This window comes from Poecilia mexicana, unplaced genomic scaffold (genome assembly GCF_051168715.1).
Source record: "Poecilia mexicana isolate PSO_F unplaced genomic scaffold, ASM5116871v1 scaffold_4, whole genome shotgun sequence".
Classification (NCBI taxonomy): Eukaryota; Metazoa; Chordata; class Actinopteri; order Cyprinodontiformes; family Poeciliidae; genus Poecilia; species Poecilia mexicana.
The window spans coordinates 15,283,906-15,298,677 of record NW_028263373.1 but is presented as its reverse complement, the minus strand read 5'-3'; positions in this window follow the sequence as shown (position 1 = coordinate 15,298,677).

Below are 14,772 nucleotides of genomic sequence, written 5' to 3'. Positions count from 1 at the left end.
ATAAACTAAACATGGAATTTAAATGAAACAAAGTAGTCTAATTTAAGAGTGTCTATATAGTTTTTGCAAAACCTTTAAAAAGTCAAAATATATCCCCAAACAATTTATTTAAAGTCTCCATCTGCACACATTGCATGTGCAAGTGAAACATATTTGTTCCCTTCTTAAATGGTTGTCTTGAGCCATACAAGATCCTTTAAATGGCCACAAATGACCGACAGGCCACACTTTGGACTTTCCTAAACTATTTTATTGTAGCTCTGACTGTATTTGTAGTCCTGCTGTAAAGTAAACCTTCATCCAGTCTCAAGCTTTGCACCCTTTGCTAAGATTTTGTCCATCGCCCCATCAACTCTGACCAGCTAATCTGGTCCTGATTAAGAAAAGCATCCTTACACCATGATGCTACCATCATTGTGTTTCACAATCGTGACTTATGTTGGTAGGGGCATTTACAGCATAATTTTTTTTTTCTTTTTTAATTTAGTCTCACCTGATGAGAGAAACTGTCACATGTAGAAAACTACAAAGATGACTTCCTATGGCTTTCTTTTCTGAGACTTAGGTTTTTCTTGCCGCTCTTAAATGAAGGCCAGATTTATTGAGTACATCACTAGTAGCTGTGTGTCAACAGATTCTCTCAGTCCAGAGTTACAATGAACCTATTTTCTGCTTCAGTGATTAATGCTGCCATTGCCTGATCCTGTCGGTTTGTTGGATTTCCAGTTATGCCTTACTCTTACCATTTTTTGAACGATGGACTAAAAGCTTGACAGATTGCTTAATAACCTACCCATGCTTAAGACTTTTCCAGAACTTTTTCTCTGACCTGACTGTTGTTTTTCTTGATTTGCTTATTTGTTCACCAATGTTCTCTAACAAACCTCTGGGACTTTCACAAATTATCTATATTTATAGTGAGATTATCGTATCAGGCATTTTTTGTTTGTTTTGTTTTTACTAGTTAGTTTATGCCACCCCATCTCATACCAGGCTAAAAGATTAAAAGGGAATGATTACAAATGCACACCGGATTTTTCAGATTTTTATTTGTAGAAGGCATTGAAGATCATGTGTTATATTTTTGTTCACTGTACAAAACAAGTGATACTTTGTAGTAATGTCCAAATTGTGTGAATACTTTGGCAGGACTCTGTATGGTATACAAAGTTACATTCTAATTTAAAACAAGCTCAATGATAATCTATGATATGTTAAACTTGATGAACATACTGCACAAATAAATCAAATGAAAATTACTTTCTCAAGAAGAAGCCGTTACTAATCGCACGTCATAATAATCCAAGAATGATGAATAAATTCATATAAACATACATATTTGTGAAGTGGAATTGTCTTTGGAATCTATATTCACAATATGCAATACATTCTCTGGTCTCGCTACTGTCTTCATAATTGATAAATAGAGGGAATACAGATGTAACCTTGAGTATCAGTGTGTATTGGAGCTGAATATTGATTCTGAGTTTCCTTGCTGGTGGCAAATGTGCGAGCAGACTCTAAAGACAAGATATAAAATATATTATAAATGTCTCAGTTGGATTGTAGTTTCTCATTAAAATTCAGACAGGCCTTTGCAGATGAACCTTGTCATGCTAATCCTGGGCAAGTGCTCCCACAGGGTCCCGGCAACTGTGTCTAAGCCTGGTGGATCTTGAAGAACAATTTTTTTGTGTGTGTGATCTTTGTCATATCGCTTCCAATGCCTTTGTGCTGTCATTGTCCTCTTTGTGTGGTAGTTTGTCTTAGTCAAATGACTGGTTAGGACACTAAAACGTGCCGTTTGCTCTACTTCCAGTGCCTGGTGATGCAGGAAAATAAAATGCAGAATTTCCTTTTATGTACATGATCTTTGTTTTGTAAAATACTACTGACTTAGTTCAAAAGTGCCAAGAATATAAACACATTTCTCTGCATCGGGCTTCATGACTGCTTTATTCAATAATCACAAAGTACTAATTTTACATTAATTTTACATGTTCAAAAGCAAAACCACCTAAAACAGCAGAAAAAAACTGACAATAAAAGCCCATTTCAGACGGACACAAACACAAGAATATATTATGCAAATAATTAATGTTTACCGAACTCTGGGTCAGTTTCAATATATCATGAGTGAAGTGTGTGAGATCTAATCTGATTTCTTTTTAATAAAATGAGAATACATTTCTGGGAGTCACTGGCACTCTTTCAGATTTTTATCAACAGTTTATTTCACCCATGGTCACTGACAAGGCTCTGTTGGCTGGCTGTGTGTAAATACATATTACAGTTATGTTAAAAAATTCAGAATAATGTAGAAAAGCTTATTATTTTCAGAAACTCATTAAATGAAACACAAGATGTTGATTAATTATGAATATAATGTTTTCAAGTCTATTTCTGTTCATTTTGATTATTTTTTTGCTCGCAGGCAATGAAAACATGGGACATATTACATCAGACCAATAAAAAAAACACATTTTCAAAAGTACCGACACCTCTCCACCCTCATGACAACCAAAAATATAACATTTTATATGAAGTACCAACACAAAGTCAAGAAAATCCCTCACAAAATGGCAGAAGTCAATCAGGTCACATCACAAGTGTCATAAACATAAATACTAAATTCCTGCCTCGAATTCTCCATTATATTTGGGACTAGACTTTCACAAGGCCGTTCTTACATGTTCACGTGTTTTGATTTAAAATATTTGAACCACACAGCCATTGATCTGGCTTGTTTTTCTGCTGAAAGAGGAACTGATGTCACATTCTCAAATCTTTTGCTCCCTTTAATAGAAGCTTTTCAAGAATTTGAAGAGTCAGTGAAGAGCAGCTGACTACAAACACGATCAACACTTTTCTGGATTTTATTTATTGAATAGTTTCCAAACCATGTACATCATAAAATAAAAATAATATTATCCAAATAAATGAAATATATGGAATTTTGTCATATATAAAATACAGAAAAAAATATATATAAACTCTTTTTTAATAAAGCTGAAGTAAAACTATTTTTTCTTGACATTTTATTCTAAACAAAATTATGTTTACATGTAGAATTGTAACCCTTTTTCCCTCTCTGAAATATCCTACAGAGGATTAATATGGTGCCAAGAAGCCGTTTTTATGCTCGGAGGAAAATCCTGAAATCTATTCACTGCACATTTCTTTGCTGACCAAATTACTCACATGACCTTTAAAGCTTCCTCTTTAAACTCCTTACATCTCGTGTCTTACAAATGACAATAAGACATCTTGTCAATCATGCAAATTACATCTCAGATTCAAAGGATCACATTGCATATGGGAAGGGAGAAAAGCACTATGTTGACTGAAAAAGGGAGGACAAGCAATTAATGATATCTGAGCTGGGGGTTTCATATCTCCAACAATCAAAAATAGATTTAAATTATCAGAAAGTCCAATGTCGGGCATCCATTTGCCTTTCGAGTCATTTTCCTGTTAATACAAAATGGTAAATTGCTTTAAGCTTATTTGTGATAATCACAGTATTGATACTCGGCTCACTGAATGGTGTCTATTAAATATTCTGGCAAAAGCCCTGGAAATGGGCTTTTAATATAAATGTATTTCAATAACTTTGCCACTGTAATGAAATACGGTGGCAGTTCTTGCCTGATTGATTAATTTCACCTTTTATGTGCAGCACAAGCTTGGCCAACTCTGCAGATGTCCTGGCTGAAATATCGTTTTAATGACAAGCTGATGGCTGACTTTGTTATTCAATGCATAAGCTTACAATACGCTGTGATCATTATGCTGAATGCTCATCTTGCTGTCTGTCTTCTGGGGACTTAAAGTGCCTCCCTGTTGCATGTGCACTGTGCAGATATGTTAAAGCAGAGCCAGGGGGATTCCAACAGATGTTGAATGGTTGTTTTGGCTGGAGTACATCAGGGTGCGTTAGCTTGAAGGTGATATCAAGTTGAAACCATATTATAGCTTGCTTTGATGTTATAGCTTACAGCTGGGAGAAACAGATGAGTGGAATTAGATCTATTTGATTGGGAGAACTAAAGGGTGGACATTTATGTGTGTGTGTGTGTGTGTGTGTGTGTGTGCGTGCGTGCGTGCGTGCGTGTGTGTGTGTGTGTGTGTGTGTGTATTTAATTTTATTGGTTAGGTGCAGCTTAAGCAGCGCAACATTTGGTATCCATCTAAGCATGTATTGCAGTCATTACAAATGGGTTCATCTGAGAGACAAATGGCAGAACCCACATCCAGAGGATTAAAGAACGAAATTTCTCTGTGTCAAATACATTTCAAAACAATATTTTTGTTCTTAGGTTTTACCTCTACAGCCGCAGTAAAACAGATTCAATTAGTTTTAAAATGCCACAGTAGTGTTTGAGTGACTGTAAATAAAAAAATAAAAATCATTTGTTTTTCTTCCAACACAGCACTGGAGAGCGGCTAAAAAGTGAAAACAGAATTTCCTATCTTTTCATGATTACTTTTTTTAAATGGAAACAGAATTAATGACAGCAATCCTTTTTTTTTTTTTTTTTTTTTGCCTTTTCATGTTGATTTAGTGTCATAGCATCGAGCAATGCAATGTCTGTCTGAGCCTTTGTTGGTCTTTAAAAAGTGTGCTTAGGATGAAAAGATATGAAAAAGGCACAACTTCCTGTGTATAATGTTTGTATGGATCTTTGGGTGTCTTGATCTTTAATGGTTGTAACCTTTTCTGAAAATTTGATCTGAAATAGTACACAGTGTAATAAAATGGATAGTACAATACCTAAAAATCGTATATTTCTCCATTTAAAATACTGACAAAATGACAAATTTTATACCACAAAAATCAAAACATAAAAATCCCTGTAATATCTAGATCAACATATTTGGATGTGATAGATTTGGCATTATACTTTTGGTCTTCCAAAAAAAAAATTGCTTTGACGCAGAATGGTGAGATTGTTGGCGAGAAAAAGAGATTCACTCAAACAGCTTTTTGGTTGAGTAGGTAGACAACTATAGTCACTTAAATTCCAGACTCATGCTAAAAGAAACACCAGTCCTTCCCAGCTTAGCTTTCTGGATCCTGCACATTTTATTTTGCAGTTTTTGTTGGGTTGCTGATGACATGCTTTAGATGTTTTTTTTTTTTTTTTGGGGTGTAAAAATCTCAGCTTCTCGCTATTCAGAAAGCAGCTTCTGAACCTGCAGGGTCAGACTTTATGTGGCTCTATGTGCCAGGAGCATTTGTGGACAACGGCAGGCAAAGAGTCATAAAAAAAACAAACAACGGGAGGAGGGGCACAATCACAATATCAACATGTGTCATCTGATAGATGTGTCAATTTAGGTGCAGTTTGTTCTGCCTTGAGCTGTGCACTCTGCATTCATTTCCTGTTGTCTAAGTTCAAAGTGTTTGTCACCCGGTGTCATTCACACTGCCTGCTGCCGCCTCACTGCTTGGGGACATCGCCGTGGTGACAGGAAATGTTGTTTTCCCTCAGCAGTACACTGGGTCACTTGGTCGACGGTGGCAGAGGGTCAGGGCGGGATGCAGAGGTACCCGGTGTCGCCACCGCAGTACGACAGAATGCTCAGAGGATTCACAACTACTCGCTGAATGCTCCCAGAAGCAGGAGAGCACAGACAGATGAGTGAAGAGGGTGGTAAAAGGTGATGGTGCAGAGGAGAGTGGGTGGATGTAGAAAACAGGGGAGCAAATGTCTTCACTGGTAGATTTATGATTCTGCTGTGTTCACTGTATGAAGGCCGTGCGACAGTCCTGTGACGGTAGACGAACCGCCATGGTCAGACTAAGCAGAGGTCCACTTGATTAAAATAGCACTGCAGATTAATCAGGCCCTCTGTACATATTTGCCTCGAAGCATTAATCAACAGTGGGCACACTACTCTGAATAATAAGCAAGGTGATTATACAGCTCTGAAAGACTGTTCTTGTTCATGATTCTGGCCATGAGCTGGTTTGCAAGCCACTTGTTTTCCGAAAGTGATATAACAACACCAACTGTGAAACACAATGGTAAATCAGTGAGCAATCAGTGGGTTTTATTTACTTAAAATCCCAGCCTTCCCCCGAACACATTTGATTAATGTCTTAATTTAACATCTGCAAGAAATCAGATGTTAGTGAAACGCTGCTATGCTATGCTATGCTATGCTATGCTATTTCCTCTGCACAGAATTCCGTTTCACTGGAAAAATATAAAGTTGCAAGACTGGACTATTCAGAAATTAATCTTTGATGTTCTCCAACATAGTGCCTCTATGAATATTTCCTACAGTTTTCTGAAAATAAATAAATAAATAAAATGCATCCACAGTCAAAAACATCAGTTTGCCACATGAAGTTGTCCTGTAAACTTAGAAAACACTCACACTACACTATTTGCATAGAATCCTTTGTTTCCCTTTGTTGTACTCCATAGATAAACAGTCTGTAAATCATCAGCACTTACAAAATTGTTATAAATGCAACAAATGTTGTCATAAGTGTCAACTAATGTCACACTGTTATGAACCTGCCCTCAGAGGTTCATAACTGTTATGAACCTCATAATAGTTCATAACAGGTGTCTATCATAATTGTCTATCATACTCTGACAATTAAAAGTGATGTACACATAACTCTTTGCAAGAGCACACATTTGCAATTGCAGTGTGTCTGCTTTGATTGGATATGATTATTGTCTTTTATTTCTAAGTTTTGAACACAGCCATTTTCCATTGTGCTGTGACATTTTCCTGATCTTGTGCTCCCTCCTTTCAGACTTCTACTTTATTAAGTCCATTAACACCAGTAACCTGCTTCCCAGTCATTGCTGGAATGATCTCCCTCTTCAACATTTACGAGAAGACTCTGCTTCAGCAATTTGTGCAATCTGGTATTTTCTATCATACAATGTCGCTGAAGTTAGAAAGATAATCAAGCTCAAGCACTATGACAAGATAAAGTCCCAGACGACCCAAACACTTCCTTTAAATCTTTTAACACCCAATAAAGGCTAATTTGCAGTAAAGTTAACAAACAATATAAGAAAAAAATAAAACTCAGACAAACCACTTTGAACAATTAGCTTTAATTGTAAATCTCAGCAGTTCAACAAGATCACAAACCTGCCAAACTAAGAGGAAAGAATTGACTTATAATATCCGTATAATCGGCAAAACATTTGTATTCCGACACCTCACAGCGCTCGCTGTTAGTTGACCGTAGACTTTATAATGAAAAGGTATCATTTTAGCACATCCTGTAATTAACCTCATGAATATATATTGGTTTGTTAGCTTTCCAGCATCTTGAGTTTTCACCTTTGCATCTAATCAACACCTTCAGTTGCAACTCAGTGTTATTAAACCGCATCTCAGGGAAAAGAAATATGCTGACTTATCGTTTCCAGGTAACACTACGTTTCCCTGCATAAAAACACTACTTATTTAAGATAGAAACTGAGCCTTATCTCTTAAATATGCGGCTGACCGACTGATCGGAAGGAGACAAAGTCACTCCCACATTTCTCTTATACTGACTGATGATGATCGTTTTAAATCCGCCTCGCAGGATTGCAGCGCTCAAAGATAAGCACTAATTGGGGTTATATATTCCAAGCTTAATTCCCTATTCTTCACAATATCATGCACATGTTATCATCAGTCTGCTCACAGTCAAGCCGGAGAATTCATTACATCAATTAGAGAAAGTTGACGGCAGTCAATTAATATTAGAACAGTCATGCGGTGGCCAAGCCATTTGCCCGTCTTAAAAATGTTTGCAAGTGAAAGTATTAGTAGGGATTAGAAAATTAATCTTGTAACAGTGCAAGCAGGTGACTAGGAGCTCAAACAACTTCATGCTGGAAAATTTAAACTGCTCATAGTGGATTAAAAGGAAAGTTACACTTTCAGCTTAATGCAGCATTCAGATGCGTTTGGCACGTAGTTCTTTTTTTCTCTGCAGTTTTGTATGATTAATGAAAGGATAAATAAATCAAGCTCTTTTTCACATAGTTGGTTTCCAGAAGGCAATTTCAACCATATTGCATCTACTTTCAATGCCTGAAAGTAGATGCAATATGGTTACTGTAGTTTCTTGCAAATGAGTTGTTGTTGCGTAGGTATTTAATTCGTATTTTACAATCAATTAATTGGTTCTATACACTAGAACGCAGATTGATGGATATAGCTACGATTCAAAAATCCCTGTAATCTGTATATATTTACAGTGATGGATAAAGAAAAATCCCAAAGAAGTACAAAGTTGATCGCAAACAATAGTTGCACTGACGCATAAAAATAAAAAGAAAGACAGAAGAATGTTGTAAAGAATTTTTAAACCCAATCTTACAACTAGAGAGGGTGTTTGCTTCTTGAACCCAAACTGAGATCTTGTTTTCACAGCACAGGAGCTTGACAGCTGAAGGCTCTGGCTCTCATTTTCTACTTTGAAACTGAATCACAAGAGATCATCATGTTCTGTGACAGCAAAGCATTGTGAGAAAACAGCACAGTGAGATGGTCAGGATATGGAGTTTTTGTCATTACAGAATAAATGTAATCAGAAATTAAAAAGAGCTGAAAAAAGTTTATGTGTGAGAAATTTAACTTCTGCTGCAAGTTCTTATCAATAGTCTTCTGGCACTGAGAAAGCATAATACAAAAACAAAACAAAAAAAAAAAAAAGATTGCGGCTAAATAAAAGCTCTAGATATTTTTTTAAAAACAGCTCCAGTTATATTTTATGGGTCATTCACTTGTGCCCTTAGGGTATCTTACTGTTTCCTACTCTCTAACTTCATGCCTGTTGATAAAACTGATTAAAACCCATTTTACTTAAAAACAGTGTTTAAATGTTCTTTGTAATAAACAGAAGAAAAGTGAAAAAAGCTGGAGAAAGTGATAAAACAACACTGACTTAGAGAGAGTATGGTGGAGTCACACTTTGTTTCATTTTATTTCCATTTACTAGAGATGTTCAAGGTTGAAATTATGAGCCTGTGAGCAGGAACCTCTTACATTAACACCAAGGCTAATCCCTCAATAGGTGAGTAGAAAAAATAACTACCTGAAAATAAAAACTCCCTTTAACACATTTAGCAAATTCTGTTTGTTGAGGCTTTGTGGTTTTGAGTTTATTTGCTACTAAAATATATAATTTTTCTCTTTGACAAGCTGTCGAATGGGACAGTCAATTTGCTTTGTTTTAAAAAACTAGTTAGAAATGGACCAACGGTGCTTGAGGTATTTTTTTGTAATTTTGACTGTTTATTATGTTCAACAAAAATATAAGCAGTGTTTATAGGTAACACTCCTGTGTATGTGTGTATGACTGAGTGAATGTTATATGACCATGATTAGACCGGTCACAGATGCAAAGAGGATCAGATCACGGCCAATTCACAGAGGAAATTGAATGGGGCGTGGGGTTTGGAAATGAGTCCCGTTTTGATTTACCTTCATTAACACAGTTAACTACCACACCTGCTGCCATAATGAAAAATTGTAGTAGAATAGTAAATTGTAAAAGTGGAATGGGGACACTTGTCTTTCAAACAAAGAGGAGCATCAGAAATTAGTCAACAATTAGCTTCTATGCTTTAAGCTGTTAGTACTTTTGCTGTGGTTTGTCTTTATAAATGCTTATCTTCTCACAATAAATTCAGATTTCAACACGTTAGAATGCCTGAAATAAAAAAAAGCAACTCCACAGCAGGTGTAAACTCTCTCTGATTTACTTTGACTGTACCTGGAAATCTAAACAAACAGTGCCAGTCAGTTGTGGCATCGTGTACAGGTAGCCCACCAAAGTGCAAAAACCCCCAGGGTTTTGTGCTCAGCCTGCTGTTCACAGTGGTCCCATATGACAAAAACCTTAATTCATGTTTTCCATTGAACTTGCTGACAGCAAACAGTTGCTATATTTCATCTGCAACAAAAATGAGGTTTAGTTGGAAAGTCTTGCAGCTTCTTCAGTGTTGCTCCCAATCTCTTGGGTTCCCCATTCATTAGTTTTGAAGAAATATCCCGCTTTTAGAAAATATGTTATATATTTTCTCCAACTATTAGTGCATGTCTTCACTGTGCCATAGTATTTTATTTTATTTTATTTTTTTCAATGAGATCATTTTGTAACCACTATACTGAGACTAGGGCGTACGTTTGAGGTTTGACTTTTACATTTTGCAGAAATTCAAGGATGTGTCTGTACATTCTAATTCCATATAAAAGATCATTCCAGCCTTGCAAAATCCATTTTACAATAACTGAAAACATGCCTGTCAATGCTCAGACAGCAACTGAGCATTGACAGAACAGAAACGCCAACGCTTAAAACCAAAAATTGTTCTGATTCTAGTCAGGGCTCAAGGAAGTTGTTTTTGAGCAGTGGCTCAGTTTCAGGTCTTTGGGTTAAACTTTCCAATGATTTCAAAACTATTTATCTTTCTCTTTTTTTGTCAGACAGGAAAATGTTTTCAACAAAAATCTGTTAAAATGAACACAGAAAGTCTACAATAATTAAAGCAGTTACGCTGAGTAAAAAATAGACAGCAGCCACAGAGATGACATTGAGGTAGTGCAGGCATGTTTAATGATGAGCCTCAGATTTTTTTTTTTTTTGTTTTTGTGCATTTATTTATCCTTTTTTTTTTTTCCTACGGTGTCATGTTTTATTGCTGCAGCTGTTGTTTTTCATGTCATTTGTATTAAGGAAAGAGGAAGCATCCTTTCCCATCAGTGGAAACCCTGACACCACTGTGATTTATAATCCCTGTGAATAATTTGCAGAACATTCAGTCTCTCTGCGAGATACCCTGATATAAACCTCCTCATTTAAGCTGGCCCCTGGGATGCTTTGGACAGAAACGCTTTCAACACAGTTGCCTGTAGGCTGCGGGCACGGTTAGCTGCTCTGGACTTGTGAGAGCCTTGTCATTAGTTGGTAGCTTAAGTTAAGACAAGTCTTTCAGATGGCAAAGTTATATTTCTCACAATTGTGCAAGTGAGGATGTTCCTTTGGTCAGCGTTGTGCTTTTGAAATTGTAATAAGGAGGTGTATTACAAGGCGGCGTGGAAATATTTGTGTGGACAGATATGCAGACCTCAGCCCTGAGCTGCTGGGTATGTTTTTTTTTTTTCTTTATTTGCATTTCTGCATAGATAAATCACTTGACACCTTTATAGTTTGTTCTACGGACTACGGAGAATTGCTTTTTCAGAAGGAGTGCAGTGCCTTTGTGTACATAACCGCATGCCGGTCGATTTATCATCGGACAGTAATTTAAGTAATTAGGGCAGTGATAAATCTTAATTTTTTAAAAAAGAGGTTCAGGGATAATTGTGCTGTTGAATACCTGTTCAAATAGTGCTTCGAACAAAGTACAGTCGTATCTGCGGGGCATAAATGCCTTTTACATTCAGCCTTTTAGCTTTTTTCAAGAGTTTTTGAGAGTGAAAGAAAAAAAAATTAAATATTTAGTTCTGTAAATTGAGCAACAGCAGCTTAAAGGTTATATCAAATGCTCCTCTTCTTTCATACCCTATATTTTGGAGGCAATTCATAGATACAACTGTTCTGGGTCTCCTCTGAGGCGTGCCCCAGATGAAACAAAGCATACACCTCAATAGGTCTCCATGGCACTGGCGGCTATCTGACTGGCTTTTGGAAGACTGACAAGTGAGCATTATTTTTCAGAGGAAAGTGGCAGGCAGTCCCTCATGTGATATGTGGGCATGTGAAAGGCTGCTTTCTATCTTTGTCTCTTTGTGTCTTTTCCCCCTGTTTTTTTTTTTTTTTTTTTACACCTATCCTATTCAAGCAGGCCTCTGAGCATTTAAATGATCAGAATGCTGCAGCATGGCTGTCTGCCCCTGTGCTGTCAAATTTGGACGGATATGTTTCAGCAAGCGAGCGAGGTAGACACAGGCGAAATACGTACACTACACAAAACAACGCGCACGTGTTCGCTGGCACACACACAGATTTGCCCACGAGTCCGGCGTCGCTCTCCAGACAGGCGAACGCCTCTCGGCATACCCGGCAGTTGAGCCGGGCAGAAAAGTGGAAAAATGTGCTCCCCAGTGGAGATGCAGTCAATCATAGAGCTGTCCAGAACCACCAGCTATCTGTTCAGTGAGAGACCAGAGGGCAAAAGGCCACAGTCTTTTTAGTTGAACTTTCAGTCATTCGTCAACTATACATCTAGAGTGAACAGCTTTTTATCTGTCAGTGTTTTACAGAAAATAATATCCCTGGACAGTTTCATGCAATCAAATACTTTTCTCTTCAAGGCTTGATATTCTGTTCTTTAGTTTAGCATTATTATTATTATTATTTTTAAATTATGCATTACTCATTTAGGATAAGGGGCAAAACTAAACTTTGAAAAATAAGATAAATTTGATTAAACATACCAACCTCTCTCTCTCTCTCTCTCTCTCTCTCTCTCTCTCTCTCTCTTTTTTTTAGTTTCTTTTGCTTTTTCATTGTAAACATGATTTTGTTTAAGAGCCCCACCTATTCGCAATTCAGTGTTGTCAGATTTTTCTGTGGAAGGTATAACTCCAGATTTTTCAGGGATAATGTTCCTACTCACGGATTTTGTTGAAGAGCATACGTAAGATATTTGGGGGAAAAAAGCAACTTTGGTACTGAAATACCCAGGCACAAAGCCACCTGACATGCTGCTGGCTGGCATTTGCAAAGCAGCCAATCTCGGGGCGGCGTTCATTTTCCTTGGCACTGATTGACTGTAACCCCAAGAGCAGACATAAGGAAGGCTGTGGATGTTAGCCTATGTGGTGGTGCTGAGATGGTTTCCACTGTTCGTATTAATGCATGAGGTATATTTGGTATTTAAACTATTAAAATAGGCACTTATAAGCTTTTCAGATGGGGTCTAAAGTATTTCAGCTATTGACAGGCGGCTGTGGTCCCTAACCTTTAAAAGAAATTGCACTTCCTGCCATTTTCTTAAAGGTTTAATGAGCTTGCCAATATCTGGTTCTTGTCCTGCATTTTGTGCTCGGCGGGTCAAGCTGGATCAAAGCATACAGGCTCCCCTCGTGAAAAACACTTGTCATAATATAAAAAATAGATGGTTTATTGTGTTTTCAAACATAACCCTTCAATTATACACTGCAGCCATATGACCTGAAACAATACAAATATGTACGTAGATCGTAACTGGTAGCGTTTGGATATTGCTGAGCGCAGATGTCACTGTCAACACAGACTGATTAAAGCAGATAAGAAAATAAATAAGCCACAGGCAGTCGTCGTTATTGACAACAGCACAGTGTGCCTCTAGTGAACCAGAGCTTGCCAATTTTTGGGAAAAAAAGCACAATTTAGTCAGCAAGACACGATCTGTCAGTGGCGCGCCTGCCTGCTGGCAGTAAGGGGAATATGGCTTCCTTCCGTGCTCTCCTTGCTTGTCATTTAAATAAAACATGTTTATGTGACTGTGCTGAATAGGGGCATACTCAAAAAGTCATCGAAAACAATCACGATCTGCCTAGGTTAGGGGTGAGTAAGTAATTTGTTAAAAATTGGTTTTGGCAAGACTTCATACGTTGACAACTGAGTCAACGATATATTTTTTTTTTTTAGCTTATTGCGGAAAACAAAATCAAATAAAAGATAACAAAGCTTTGATTAAAAAAAAAAAAAAAAAAAGAACTCAAAAATTCAGGACGCCATGCCTCTACTTTATGCAGATCGTACCATTTATAGAGCAATAAGCCTAGTTTTCTTTTTTCTTCTTTAAGGAACAGGGAACGACACGGAGGAGCCAAGAATGACTGCATCTGCCTGTCTGCTCCTATATCCATCAGTCTGAGAAGAAATGCCTTGTGAACAGTAGATACGCACTCTGAGTGCTGAGCTGCTGCCAGAACTGATCGATCTGGAAATGTTATCGTTTGGATGACATACCTGCAGGTGGCTATTTCTGTCTGTATTTTTTTAATTATTTTTTTCCCCTAATAGCTTAATAAAGTCTTGAACATTTTCCATATCTTGTCTGACCACATGTCATTTTGGTAAACAACACAAAACTGAGTTAGTGGAGTGTATGTTTTCAATCCATTAGCTACTCCTTTTAACATTGTATCTCATCTATTCTAATCTTAATTAGCATACTATCTGAAATAACGTGGTAGAATTTAGGTACAAATCCGATATGGAGCAGTGCCAAGATTACATTTAATTCATATGTTTACCTGCTCCTACACTGACCCTGTCAGCAGGGCAGGATGTTACTAAATTGCCGCAGAGTAATCTCTCCGTATCAAGAGACGAAGCTTTTGCTGGTCAGCAGAACACATTGCTACTTTGGCAGAGAGATGTCAGAACCTGCCTCCTGTGGCCGTCATGACCACACTTGTTGAAAAAAAAAATATGACACATTGGTCACAAGTAGTTTCATCTGCTGAGTGTTTTCAATATCCTCGGATATCTCTGGGAATCATCCGTTTCGCCGTGTGCACAGGATGCTTAGAGTCCCGAAGCAGGATATGTGAGCTTTGCGATAGCTGTGATACACAACACTGACATTCTGAAAATGGTCTTTTCTTTGGATTTTCATAGGGGTGAAATTGAACAAATCAAATATTCTGTATCTGAACAGTGATCTAAATCCACAGAGCCTTTTCAAACTATTTGGCTTTAAGATGTGCCGCCAAGTTTCTGCAAAGTGTCACCAGATGTTTGCTTCAATCTACACAAATTGTCTGACGTGAAAGACTGAGTTTCATGTCGTGAATAAG